At 35.5% G+C, this 12,652-nt stretch overlaps 1 pseudogene; it reads right to left on the reverse strand.

Annotated features, from left to right (window-relative positions):
- Positions 1-4,682: 4,682 nt before the first annotated feature.
- Positions 4,683-10,546, reverse strand: LOC114189038 (annotated as a pseudogene).
- Between the last annotated feature and the right edge of the window lie 2,106 nt (positions 10,547-12,652).

Genomic DNA, 12,652 nt, shown 5'->3' on the forward strand with positions numbered 1-12,652 from the left:
TTATATTGATTGAAATTTTTGTTATAATTCTATGTTTGCAATTATAATCCTTTGTAAATAAATCTGGTAGATTTTCACATGAGCAAATCTTTTGGATCACTAGATCACCATTTCTTTAAAGATCATGAGTGAAAAAGAATTTTGGAAGGATATGTTTTGTTTTGTCTCCTTTAACATATCCTTCTTTCAATTGAGCAATGCATGCACTATTGTCTTCATATATGCATGTTTGTCACACATGTTGAATTATAAACCTTAACCAAACACATTCATGGCTTGTCTCATGTAATGCTAAAATTTCTAGCAATTTCATCATTCTTAATTTGATTTTTTTTGCACAAAAATTCATATGTACCTAATGGGTTTCATACCTTCAGTTGTGCTAAATATAGGTCCGAAAACCTTTCGTTTAGGCAAGTAAATCTAATTTTGCTTCTTTGCATATTTTTGTTTTAGCCAATCATTTCTTTGTCGACAATCTTCAATGATCATTGGTTATTGATCCTCATTGTAATTCATAGCATTCATCGATATATTATATGTAAAAGTTTTATTAGTGTTGACTTCATTCTGGTTCCATATTATATGATTCATGACACAATTTATTGAGATCTCATCATTTTGAACAATTTCAGGTACATGAGGTTCTTCTAGAACCGAATAATTAATTATGTCAAATGAATCTTTTGGGATTTCCACCTTTTCGTTTAGGACATCTTGCATTTTAGCTCCCTTTCTCATTCAAGAGTTATCTTTGGAACCAATAGGCCTACCACGCTTCAAGCGTTTCTTTGGAACCAAGTGCCCTACAATGTTTCAGGCGTGTTATGAATCAATATCAATTATCTTCGGAGCATTAGCAGCTGATATTAGTTACCCTTTTTTCTGTCAGTAAAACATAAGGTAATTGATTGACTAATTTTGAAAATGAATTATCCTTTGAACTTCTAGTTCACATTCTTTTATACTAGGATCAAGACGAGATAATGATAATTCATTCCAACCAATACCTTTTTCCAATTTTTTTTCTTTCCCTCCTAATGTTGGAAAATCTTATTCATCAAAGTGACAGTTGAAAAGTCGAACAGTAAATAAGTTTCCTGTTGGTAGCTCAAGATATTTCATTATTGAGGGAGAATCATATCAAACATATATTTTCAATTGTCCCTGAGGACCCATCATAGTCCTTTTTTGGTGGGGAAAACATATACAACAGACCTAAAAATTCTTACATGAGAAGAATATTAGGTCATTAACCGAAAACCAACTACATAACAAATTATTTGTGATAACTTGTTGATTTGATGCCAATTAATAATGCAACATGCAAAATTGCATATCCCCAAGTAGTCATTAGAAGATTAGCTCTCATAAGTAATGGTCTTGCAACCAATTTTAGATGTTTTAGTAATGATTCCACAAGTCTATTTTGAGTATGACCATGTGGTACTAGATGCTCAACTTCAATTCCAATTGATATACAATACTCATGAAAAGCATGAGATGTAATTTCAGTAGTATTATTAAAACAAATTTTCTTAATCAGATAATCTGGAGGTGAGCTCTTAATTGTACTAATAACTTTGAAAATACTTGATTGTGAGTTGATAATAAACAAATGTGTGATCATCTAGTTAATGCATCAATTAAAACCATGAAATATATAAATGATTCACATGGTAAGTGTATTGGACCAAAAATATCATCATTTATTCGTTTTGAAAATGAGATTGACTCAAATCTAATTTTTCTGGTAATGGTCTTATTATCAACTATTGTGAACGTATAGTACATGAGAACTCATTGGTTTGAAGAAGTTTTTGACTCTTAAGTGAGTGTCCACATGAGTTTTTCAACTATTTTTCGCGTTATGACATATCCATGATTACCCAATCGATCATGCCAAACAAGAAATTCATTTCTATTTGTAAGCTTCTAGCTTACAATGACATGCGTCTGAATTGCATTACTATATGTGTAGTATAAGCCATAAGAGAAGACTAATAATTTCTACAATACACATTTTATATTCGACTCAATTCGAGTGATATAAAGATATTCAATATCTCCTTCATTGTTTGTCTTAATATGATATTAATTTAGACGAATATCCTTGAAACTTAATAAGTTTCTATTAGACTTGGGAGAGTAAAATGCATTTTTAATATGCAATCTTATACCTTTTGGTATAAGTACAATAGCTCTTCCGGAGCCTTCAATTATATTTGTAGTACCAGAAATAATACTAACATTTACTTCGCGTTACCAAACAAGAGAAAAATTTATTACTCTCGAGAATTGTATGAGTTGTTGCACTATCATAAGACATATATCTTCATCATTGGTGCTAATGCCAACATTCCTTCTTCATATAAAGATAAATATAAATGTGAGAAAATCTTTTTTTTTAACACTCTCATAATGATGAGATGCCTATAACCAAGGGACCCACAACAAGAGCATTGGCTAGGAGGATACAAGAGGAATGGGCCTCCAATGCATATACAAGGCCCAAGATGAACTTTACATGGGCCAAGGAAGATGTGAAAACCTAGCCTAAAACTCTTTGTTTGTAAATATTAGAATAGGGTTTATTTTTGGGCTTTGTATTTTGGGCCTAGTAGAATAGGGTTTTCTTTGGGCCATGTATTGGGCCTTAGAGGAAATTGGGCTTTAGAGGTAATTTTGGACCAAAAAGGGGAATTGGGCCAAATGGGTCAAGAGTAGTGTGTCTACTCTAGAAAAGCCTAGAAGCTTCTCAAACTTACTCTCCAAGGAAGAGAGTTAGCTTCCCATGGCAAGACAAGTGTGACTTGCTTAGGTGGCAAGTCACACGTCCCACATGCTCCTTTTTGGCTCTAAAATTCAACTTTCTAGACTCCTTTTTCCCTCCACTTTTTGAAGACTCTTTGGTCTCATTTAGCCTATAAATAGAGAGCTTAGGACCCTTGTATTTTCATTCATGAATATAGTAGAGAAATTCAGTTGAGATGACTCCAAACTCCTCTCTTTTTGTGAATCAACTTAGGCTAGAGTTCTCCTTCTTGGTTTCCTCTAGCCCCCTTCCTTGAGTGTTGGCCCAACCTCACTTGAGAGCTTCTCCAAACACCATTGCCGCATCATTTCTCCTCTCATCTTCTAGCTTCCGCACCTTCATCCTTCTCCATGGAAGCCTCATCAATTCCGCATGGCTTCTCTTTGGCTTCCTTACTCTTGAAGATGGACTCATCATGTGGTATCTAGAGCCTTGGTTGATCAAGCTTGAGGTCAAGAGATAAGTTCATCTTCCTTGTGGTTTTTCTTTCAATTTTCGTGTTGTTCATCCATTTTTCTTTGTGTTCTTTCATTTTTTGTGTTGTTCTTCCATTTTCTTTGAGTTTTCTTCAAGTTTCCTTCAAATCAACCGAACATCTATGAGTCTACATGAATTCTATGGATTCAATTGGTAGATCTCCATGATTTTTGGTTCACATTTGTTCTTAAGTTCCATTTATTTTTCCAGCAACATTTTCTTTGTTTCCTAGTGTGTGTTCTTCATTTTCATTCGGTGGTTTCCATTTATTTTCAGTTTATCATCTTGTGTTTTGTCTTAAGTCATGTTTAAGTGTTTTGTTTCATCTCCATTTTCGTTTCATTTGATATTTTCTGCATTTTCTTGATGAGAACCAAGTCCTACATCATACAAAAGAGCAATGAACATCAAAGTGATGCTTGTGGACGTGTAAGGCATGTTCTCTCTATTTTTGATCCATTTCATCGATTGGATTCTTGCTTTTGTGTGTTCTAGATGTTCTTCTATGATTCATGCTTGATTCTATATCATAATCAAGTTCATTCTACTTGAATTTCATAGAACATCTTCTCAATTTCCGTGAGCAACTATGCTCTAGTCTCTGTTTTCAGTTTTCACTGCACGCACACCTACTGTTTGTGATTTATCCTGAACACATGGTTCGACAAAAGTTTTTTCTGATTTTTGCCTCTTAAAAGAAAAGAGATTGAGAGAAAAGAAATAATGCTTAGGGAAGTAGAGATACAACATCCTACAACTCCTTGCATAGACTTCAAAGGAGTAATTTCATCTTTTAACTCTTCCTTATTTGTCATTAATGTTTTTCCTAAAATTGCTTTTCCACCTTCACCAATCATTTCATACTCCTCAAAAGAGTTGCAAAAATCAATCTTTGACTTAGAGTTACCTTTTAGGTCACAATTAAGTCAAAGGGAAAATCAATATTTTTGTGAAATGGGCCTCATTGAAAATGTTTTCAAACATAAAAGCCCATCTTCATGTATCTTCACAAAATATACTCTATATGGCATCCAAAATTTTAATGAAATCTTATTTGATGAATACTGTAGATATATTTTTGATCCAGGAGGAATCCAACTTTTAATGCTGTGGGCCTTAATCAACCTTCTTGATCTGAGGACAGACAGTGGCGGAACTAGACCAAAAATTGTAGGGGTGCCAAATTATATTTGTTATATATAATTTTTTTTAATTAAAAAATAATAATTTTTTTAATTAAAAAAATTAATTTTTTTACATAATTTTTTTTATTCAAAATAAGCATTCATGACAATAGAATCTAAACAATATAACAATAATATATATGAAAGAGTAACATAAAGTTTATCATCAACAATAATATAAAAAAAACAACAAAAGTTACCTTTATTCAGAGTGCTCCTTTACGCTCTTTCAATGACTTAAAATCTTCAATAATTGAATCAGAGCTGAAGCTAGTTGCAATATCCCTTTCAATATAGATTATCATAGTGCTTGCTAAAAATTCAGCCTCCATCTTATTTCTCAACTTGTTCTTGATTATTTTCATTGCAGAAAAAGATCTTTCAGTTGTAGCTGTAGAAACTGGAAGAGTCATGATAAGACGAAGTAATCTATCTATCAAGTAGTAAACTTCAGACTTTTTTGTTGTTGCCAAACATGTACATAACTCTTGCATTGTTGATAAATTCTTCAAATTTGAATCTTGACGAGCATCAATAATGAAATGTTGAAGTTGAAAATTCAAATTAATCTTCTCTTGCTCATTGAAATCCATGGGATAATATTTTTCCACAAGAGTGCAAATTTTATCAATATTAAAAGCTTTATAAGCATCCTTAGGATCCAAAGCAGAGCTTAGAATTAATAACTCCATTGCTTGGTCATTAAATCTACTATTTAACTCTTGTAATTGCTTATCAATGGTAACAAAGAATATTTCAACTTTGAAATAATGCTCCACTGTAATATGATCCTTTTGGTGACGAGAGCGTCCTTGCCTTGCTACATAAGAAGCCCCAAAATTAGGCACCTCAATATCATGTTTTTCACAAAAAGAAGTCACATTTTTTAATAACTTATCCCAACCATTTTCTCTCAAGTTTTGAATAAGTCCTTTTGTAAAACAAACTAGATGCATAGCATTAACTATATCCTGAGATTGTTGTTGTAATGCTTGACAAAGAACATCTGTTATCCCCATAATTTCTCTCATCAAATACAAGATCAGTATAAACTCAAATGAGGTCAAGCTTTTGTAAGCATTATCAGCATCACCACATTGTGAATAAGTAGATCCATCAACAGTAATTTTTTCTAGAACTAAACAAGTTGCATCATACATATTGATCAAGCTACAAATAGAAGAGAAATGGGAGCTCCAACGGGTATCCCCAGCTCGTTTTAAAGTACCAATTTGATTTGCCCCTTTACCCTTTTCAAGCTCATCAATTTCTAACAAATATGCAATTTCATCTAACTTGGCAGCTTGTAACTCATCATGACGTTTACTAGAAGAGCAAACAATATTGACAATGAAAGTCAATTTTGAAAAGAATTGGTGAATTGGAATAACTTCTCTTGATGCAACAATCAAGGCAAGTTGTAACCGATGAGCAAAACAATGAACATAATATGCATAAGGACAATCAGTAAAAAATAATGCTTGTAATCCATTCCATTCTCCTCTCATATTGCTAGCACCATCATACCCTTGACCACGGATATTAGAAACATTAAGATTATGTCGAGATAGTACAACACACAATTTATTCTTCAAAGTTATTGCTGCAGTGTCTTTAACATGCACAATATCAAAAAATCGCTCTTGAATAAAACCATTTTTATCAACAAATCTCAAAACAAGAGCCATTTGCTCTTTTTTTGATTCATCACGAGCTTCATCGACAACTATACAAAACTTGGAATCCCCAATTTCCTCACGAATATGATTTTTCACTTTATTAGAAAGAATATTCAATAACTCCTTTTGAATTTTGGGTGAAGTATATTTGGAATTGAATGGAGCATTTTCCAACACAACTTTTGCAACTTCATCATTGTATGATGCTATGAGTTTTATCATCTCAAGAAAATTACCTTGGTTCCTCGATTCAGTACTTTCATCATGACCTCTAAAAGCACAAGCTTGAAGTGATAAAAAATGAACTGTGTCGATTGAAGTCTTGAGACGTAACCGATTCTTCATAATTTGATCTGAGCTTTGCACTTCCAAAACATTCCTAATGTGACAATTTTGATTTAACAAGTCTTGACAAGAAGACACTACAATATTGTGTGGTGAACAAGGATCCTTCCCAATGTGTTTAAGGAAAGCACAATTTTTGCCATTATTAACTTTCCTCTAATTTTTAAAACCTATAAAATAACATTCAAAAAGTTAAAACATGTTGATGAAAATAAACTTATTGCCAATTAGAATTCAATGAAAATAAACTCAATTACCTGTAACAATGAAAACATCTGAGCCAGGTCGTCCGCTTGGTTTTTTACTAAAAAGATAGCATGGTAAGCAATATGCAGCATCTTTTAATGGCGAATACTCTAACCATGAAGGAAATAAGTTAAACCATGTGTACTGAAATCTTCTTGGATGATCATCTTTACCAGAAAATGGATAATTTTCTAGACGCATTTGATATGGACCCCATTTTAGATAAGCCCTTTGTACCTCATCAATTTGATTTGGTGGGTATTGCCAAATTTGAAGACGCTTTCCCGGATCACGTTCTAAAGTATTTTCAAATTCATTATGTGTAATTTTAGCAACCTTAGAGAGTTGTTTTTCATTTTCTTCAATATTTGGATTCTCATGAAGTTTCTCAATTTTAGATGATGTAGATGCATTTTTTTCATCTTCATCACAAGCCTTCCTCTTGAAAAACGAATCAATTCTTTTACTCTTTATCATAATTTTTGTAATATAAATTTTTCACCTCTCACCTATTTACAAAAAGATAAAATTATGAATACCCCAAATTAAATCTTAAAAGCAAGACTCAATATTTTAAGAAAACTAATAACTTCTAAATGATTAGTTTCCCTTACCTTAGAGTAGATTCCTAATCTTGTTCTTCCCTTACACAACTTCAAAGCTTAAAATAGCTCTATCTACACAAAGAAGAGTTTGATCAACAATTAAAGCATGATTTTATGATCTCTAACAGATAGATATATGCCTAGAGCGTAGAAAAGCCACATACAAGAGGAAAACATATTGCTTCAAAAATAAAAAGGAAAAGATGAACTTACTCAAAAGAAGAAATTGTTCGGTTCAAAATATTCCTTAACTCTTCAATTTTGCCGTAGTGCAATTTGATTTTGAAAATAATAAGGAATTGATGGTGAAAATTGAGATGGAAATAAAAGGGGAGAAAGAGATGGAGGCACGGAAGAGAGAAACCAAATAGAAAAGTATAAAAAAATTATAATAGAGAACAAAACGTGATTTTTAAATTTTAAAACAGATTTTTTAAACTAAATTAAGGTAATAATATATAAATAAAATAATAATATATAAATAAAGTAATAATATATAAATAAAGTAGTAATATATAAATATATTTTTTTAAAATATATAGAAAATAAAATAAAATAAGAATTAATTAATATAAATAGAGTAATAATTTTGAAATATTATTTTTTATATATATAGAAAAAAAAATGAAAACAAAAACGGTTGGGGGAGTCGTGGCTCCCCCTGTCCCTTAATACTTTCGCCCCTGAGGACAGATCATCTTCAAGAGGGAGGGGATGATGAATATCACCCTGCAGGGCTTTTCAGCTTGGGCCAATGGCCTGACCCATTTCTTTTTAATTTCTTTTAATTTTTTTTATTCTCAATTAAATAAATATTATTTTACTTGACTTGTTTTTTTTTTTGTTTATTGCAGTCCACTTTTCCAAGATGCCAATTATTCAAAGTGATGGCATTGGGCCTATGGCCCAATTCTCTTCCACACACGTCCACACATTTCACGTGTGCTTCCCGCACCAACCTGCTGCAATCAACATGTTGTCTTCGTTGGCCGAGATTCTTTTCACGCGTGCAGCCCAAGTTCCTCCATGTATTCATGTTACAGCATGGACCGAGATATCTGCACACAACAATTCTTTGCATCTACGACAACTGCAGCTTCATAAATTGGGCCTAGCATACAACCCAATTACTTTCAGAACCTTGCAATCTGGTTCACTACAACAACCATCAAATGCAATATGGGTTCTGTCTCATGAACCATCCATTTTTGCCTAAATCGAACCCATGCCGCAGATAGGTTTCTTCATCACTAGCCGTCTAGGATTCATGAGAGAGGGCTGTGCCCATTTTCTATTAGGGTTCACGTCACAGACCTCAGCCCTCACGCATCACATGCTTCCACACTATTCTCATCTTCTGCCATCACGTATTGGGCTTCCAGCCCAATTACTCCAGGCTTCTCCACTTTGTTTCTCCTGCAGATCAACCATCACGCATACAAACCCTTTCCTCCTTTTCCAAACGGCGCAGATAGGGTTTTGCTCTCCGATACAGACCGCCCAACCATCACGCTTTTCACACCTCAAATTAGGGTTCTCGTTCCTCTTTTACGTCGTTAAGATCTGTTTGCCGTTAGGAACCATTTGTTAGACGACATCCACTTCTCTTCTCCTTTCCAGGTTGCCTTCAGCTATAAAAGGCAAGCCAACCTTATTGTAACACAGCTTTGATGAATGAGAGTGATAAATTTCCCCTTTCGTCTCAGCTCAACCCTAACCCTAGATTAGGTTATTAATCTCGTCGGGTTACCAATTCCGTGAGAGTTCCCCATTGGAACTCCGTCTTCCGTTGCCGATTTGGTGGATTTCCACCGAACGATTGACGATTGACGACCTTGCGAGGAGTTTCCACCGAAGATTCGCTGAGGTTCGCTCATCATGTGGTATTGAGAATAAAAAAATTAAAAGAAATTAAAAAGAAATGGGCCAGGCCATTGGCCCAAGCTGAAAAGCCTTGTAGGGTGATATTCATCACATAATCAATGAGGTGATCATTGATTCCATTTGGTTTAGCAAAGAAAATATTAATATCAAGATGTGTAGCATTTATATGGCCATAATCAAAATCATCATCATAAGCAAAGTGTGTTTCTATGTTCTTCTCATTATTTGTAAGATGCTTTGGTGTACGACAATTACAAGTCAAATGGTATTTACCATCATAATGATAATATATACTTTCATCTTATTTGTCAATGTTTTCACATTTTTCTTTTCCCTTTTTCACATTATTGTGTCATTTCTGGTGACAAAATGTGTTTTTGAGATTTCTTTTATAACCATGTCCATAATCAATATCACGATCATAAAAATAAAGCAAAACCAATTGGACAAGTTTCATGATTTTCTATCAAAAGCTCATTGCTTTGTCTAGCCATACAAAGACATGAAATAAATTCAAAATATTTATTGCTGCATTCACTTCTGGGAGTGGAGCAGATTAGGCGGATCTCATGATTTTTCATCAAAAGCTTCATTGATTCGTTCAACCATACATAGTAGTGAAATATATTTATTATATTTGTGAAATCTCTTTTCACAATAGTGGTGTTACAGGAGCAAATTAGTTGCTTAGATTCTTTATTTCTTTCTTTAATCATATCCCAAGATCCTTTGCATCTAAATGTATTTCAACATTTAAAATCTAATATAAGGAATTCCTCCTTGTAATATCAAAATGAAAAATTCAAAATTTGCAAGATTTGACATGTTTAAAATTAGAACATAAAATAATAGTAATCATCATCATAATAATAATAATAATAATAATCACTGTTGTATCACACCTAACCGATCCCGACTAGCATATCAATACATATCATCCTTCACCGACACATTGTATCGGCAAAGGCTGGGGGACTGGTGTACTGGACCTGGTCAACTTAACCATATAAATGACAACCCTTACGTATATGCCGGAAACAACCCAAGTACACAACTTGGGCCGGCATGGACTTAAACTCATGACTGAACGAAGGCTAAACTAACAACATAACGGCCAACCTAGGACAGTGCACGGGCAAGGACGACATTCGACAAGTTGAGAAGTAACCGGATCAGACCGCTCCTAAAGACTTAGCAAAATAAAATCCCTCCTCCCATCCAATGAGCCCAAAATAGTCGAACTAAGGGCCAAGGCCAAGGCCCAGGTCCACTTACAGTCCAAACTGAGGCCCAAACCAGGGCCCGACCCATGCCATAGCCAAACATAATTAATACTCTATAAATACACGTGGACCCCATTAATTAAAGGTAGGCATTTATTACTCCATTAATCACTGATTTGACCTTCTGAGAGCTTTGACTTACTTAAGCTTCGGAGTCCCTTCTGCAGGTAACCCTCCTGGGTCCAAGCCGACATGTACCAACCGGGAAGAAGCCAACTGAGGAGATAGCAGACTACATGGGTAAGGTGACACTTGTGCCTAACTTATCTTGTTTGTTCTCTACAGGAACAATTGGCGCCCACCGTGGGGCACGAGACGAACACATTTAGTACCCGTTTTTCTCAGAAGATGGTTTCCATCCGCAGTAGAGATGGAGTGAACAAGCAGGCGAATGCTGATCCCTCAAGACCTGCTGGCATCACCCCTGACCTAGCCGCCATCTTGGACGGCCATGCGAAGATGCAACAAGAATTAGCAGATCTGAAGAAACACAGCACTGATGAGATGGAGGCGCTGCGGCAAGAAAACTCTCGCCTTAGGCGAAAGATTGAAGCCGATCCCACCCTGAAGGGAAAGGCCAAGGAGGCGTCTAAGGCTGTAAGGTCCCCGACCTTCCAGCACACAGAAGAGGAAAGCGAATACAACCCCATCCCTCACACCTTCACCACCACCCAACAAACACCCATTCCCTCTACCCATCCCACTCACTTCCCATCCACTCAAACAGGGCATACTGCAGCCCCAACCCCTGCTGCTACCCTCCCCACCACCCAAATCTCCTACAACGTACCCATCACCCTATGTAAGACCCGAGAAAATTAAATAGTTATTTAGTTAATTATTTAATTAGGACGGGTAATGAGAACATTTAAAGCAATAAATGTGAGGGACTATGACGTGGAAAAGTACTAGCTCAAGTGGTTGAGAGTACTTTATTGTGTGTGAGGACTTGGGTTTGAGTCCTATGTGTGTCACTTGGATGTTATTAAATTATGCATTTTTATGTAATTATATATTGAATGCGTGGTGTCATGATAAACTCTTAGAATTGTCGGACTTATCATGAAATAAGGATTGGTTGAATGGTTTGGCCTTGGTTGGGTATGTGTTTGAGTGTGGGTTCAAACCTTGATGAGAACTAAATAATTCCTTTTTGCCAAATTTTTCCTTGTGCATGAATATGGAAGGGTTAGAAACCTAGCAGCCAAGGGAGAGGTAACCTAAGGGCTGGAAAACAAAGAGTTAATTAAACATTTGGTTAGCCTTAGTGTCATTTTTATCTAAAATTCGTGTAAGCCACTAAAGGAGCAATTAAGTGAGAGTGATAGTGAGAGAGAAGGTTAAAAGAGGAGAAAATAGCATTGAGGGTTCGTGGTAATCATAAGCAAAGGTTTTTCCAGAGGATTGGGGCTGATATAGTAAGGTAGTGAGGCTGAAATCGCAAAGGTTGGAGTGGAAAGCAAAGGCTAGGGAGGTTTTGGTGAAAGGATAAGCACACCAACCCGAATTTAGCAAGGAATCCATGTAAGGGGAGTTGTTTTTGCGTGTTATTAATAGTATACACTCTGTTGTGCCTTGTACGATCATAATTGCATGGATTATCTGACTGGTATGCGCTGTTTTTCGTGATTTCTGGGTTCTGCCCAAAAACCGCCTGGCGGCTCATGCATGCCCGCCAGGCGGTTCATCTGTCTGTGTGTAATTTTGGGTTCTGGTTGCTTAAACTGCCTGGCAGGGATGAATATCTGCCAGGCGGCGCGTTAGTGTTTGCGCTTGCTGTTGACTTGCGTTCTGTGCAGGGTCATTGAGACTTCTGATTATGATTTTATGTATTGAATGTATGGACTGATTAGAATTGGGGTCTAATGGTGTATGAGAATACCTTTATATGTTAATATCAATGGAGTGAGGCTATTGGAATGGTAGAACCCGAGTTGAGGTATTAGGGTTCAGGGTGAGTACGAATTTGAGGATAGTACGTCAATGGAAACTGGGTCAGTAAATTAAGTATGGTTTATGGTGTGACATTGCCTGGGTAGTATAAGTCGGATTCTGGCCAACTTGGCTCGTTGCAGGTGCAACAACCTGGATATTTTCTTGGGTTCTGGTATGCCGCCTGGCAGCGTCTAGCTTG

The sequence above is a fragment of the Vigna unguiculata genome, chromosome 1, assembly GCF_004118075.2.
Source record: "Vigna unguiculata cultivar IT97K-499-35 chromosome 1, ASM411807v1, whole genome shotgun sequence".
In the NCBI taxonomy this organism is placed as follows: domain Eukaryota; kingdom Viridiplantae; phylum Streptophyta; class Magnoliopsida; order Fabales; family Fabaceae; genus Vigna; species Vigna unguiculata.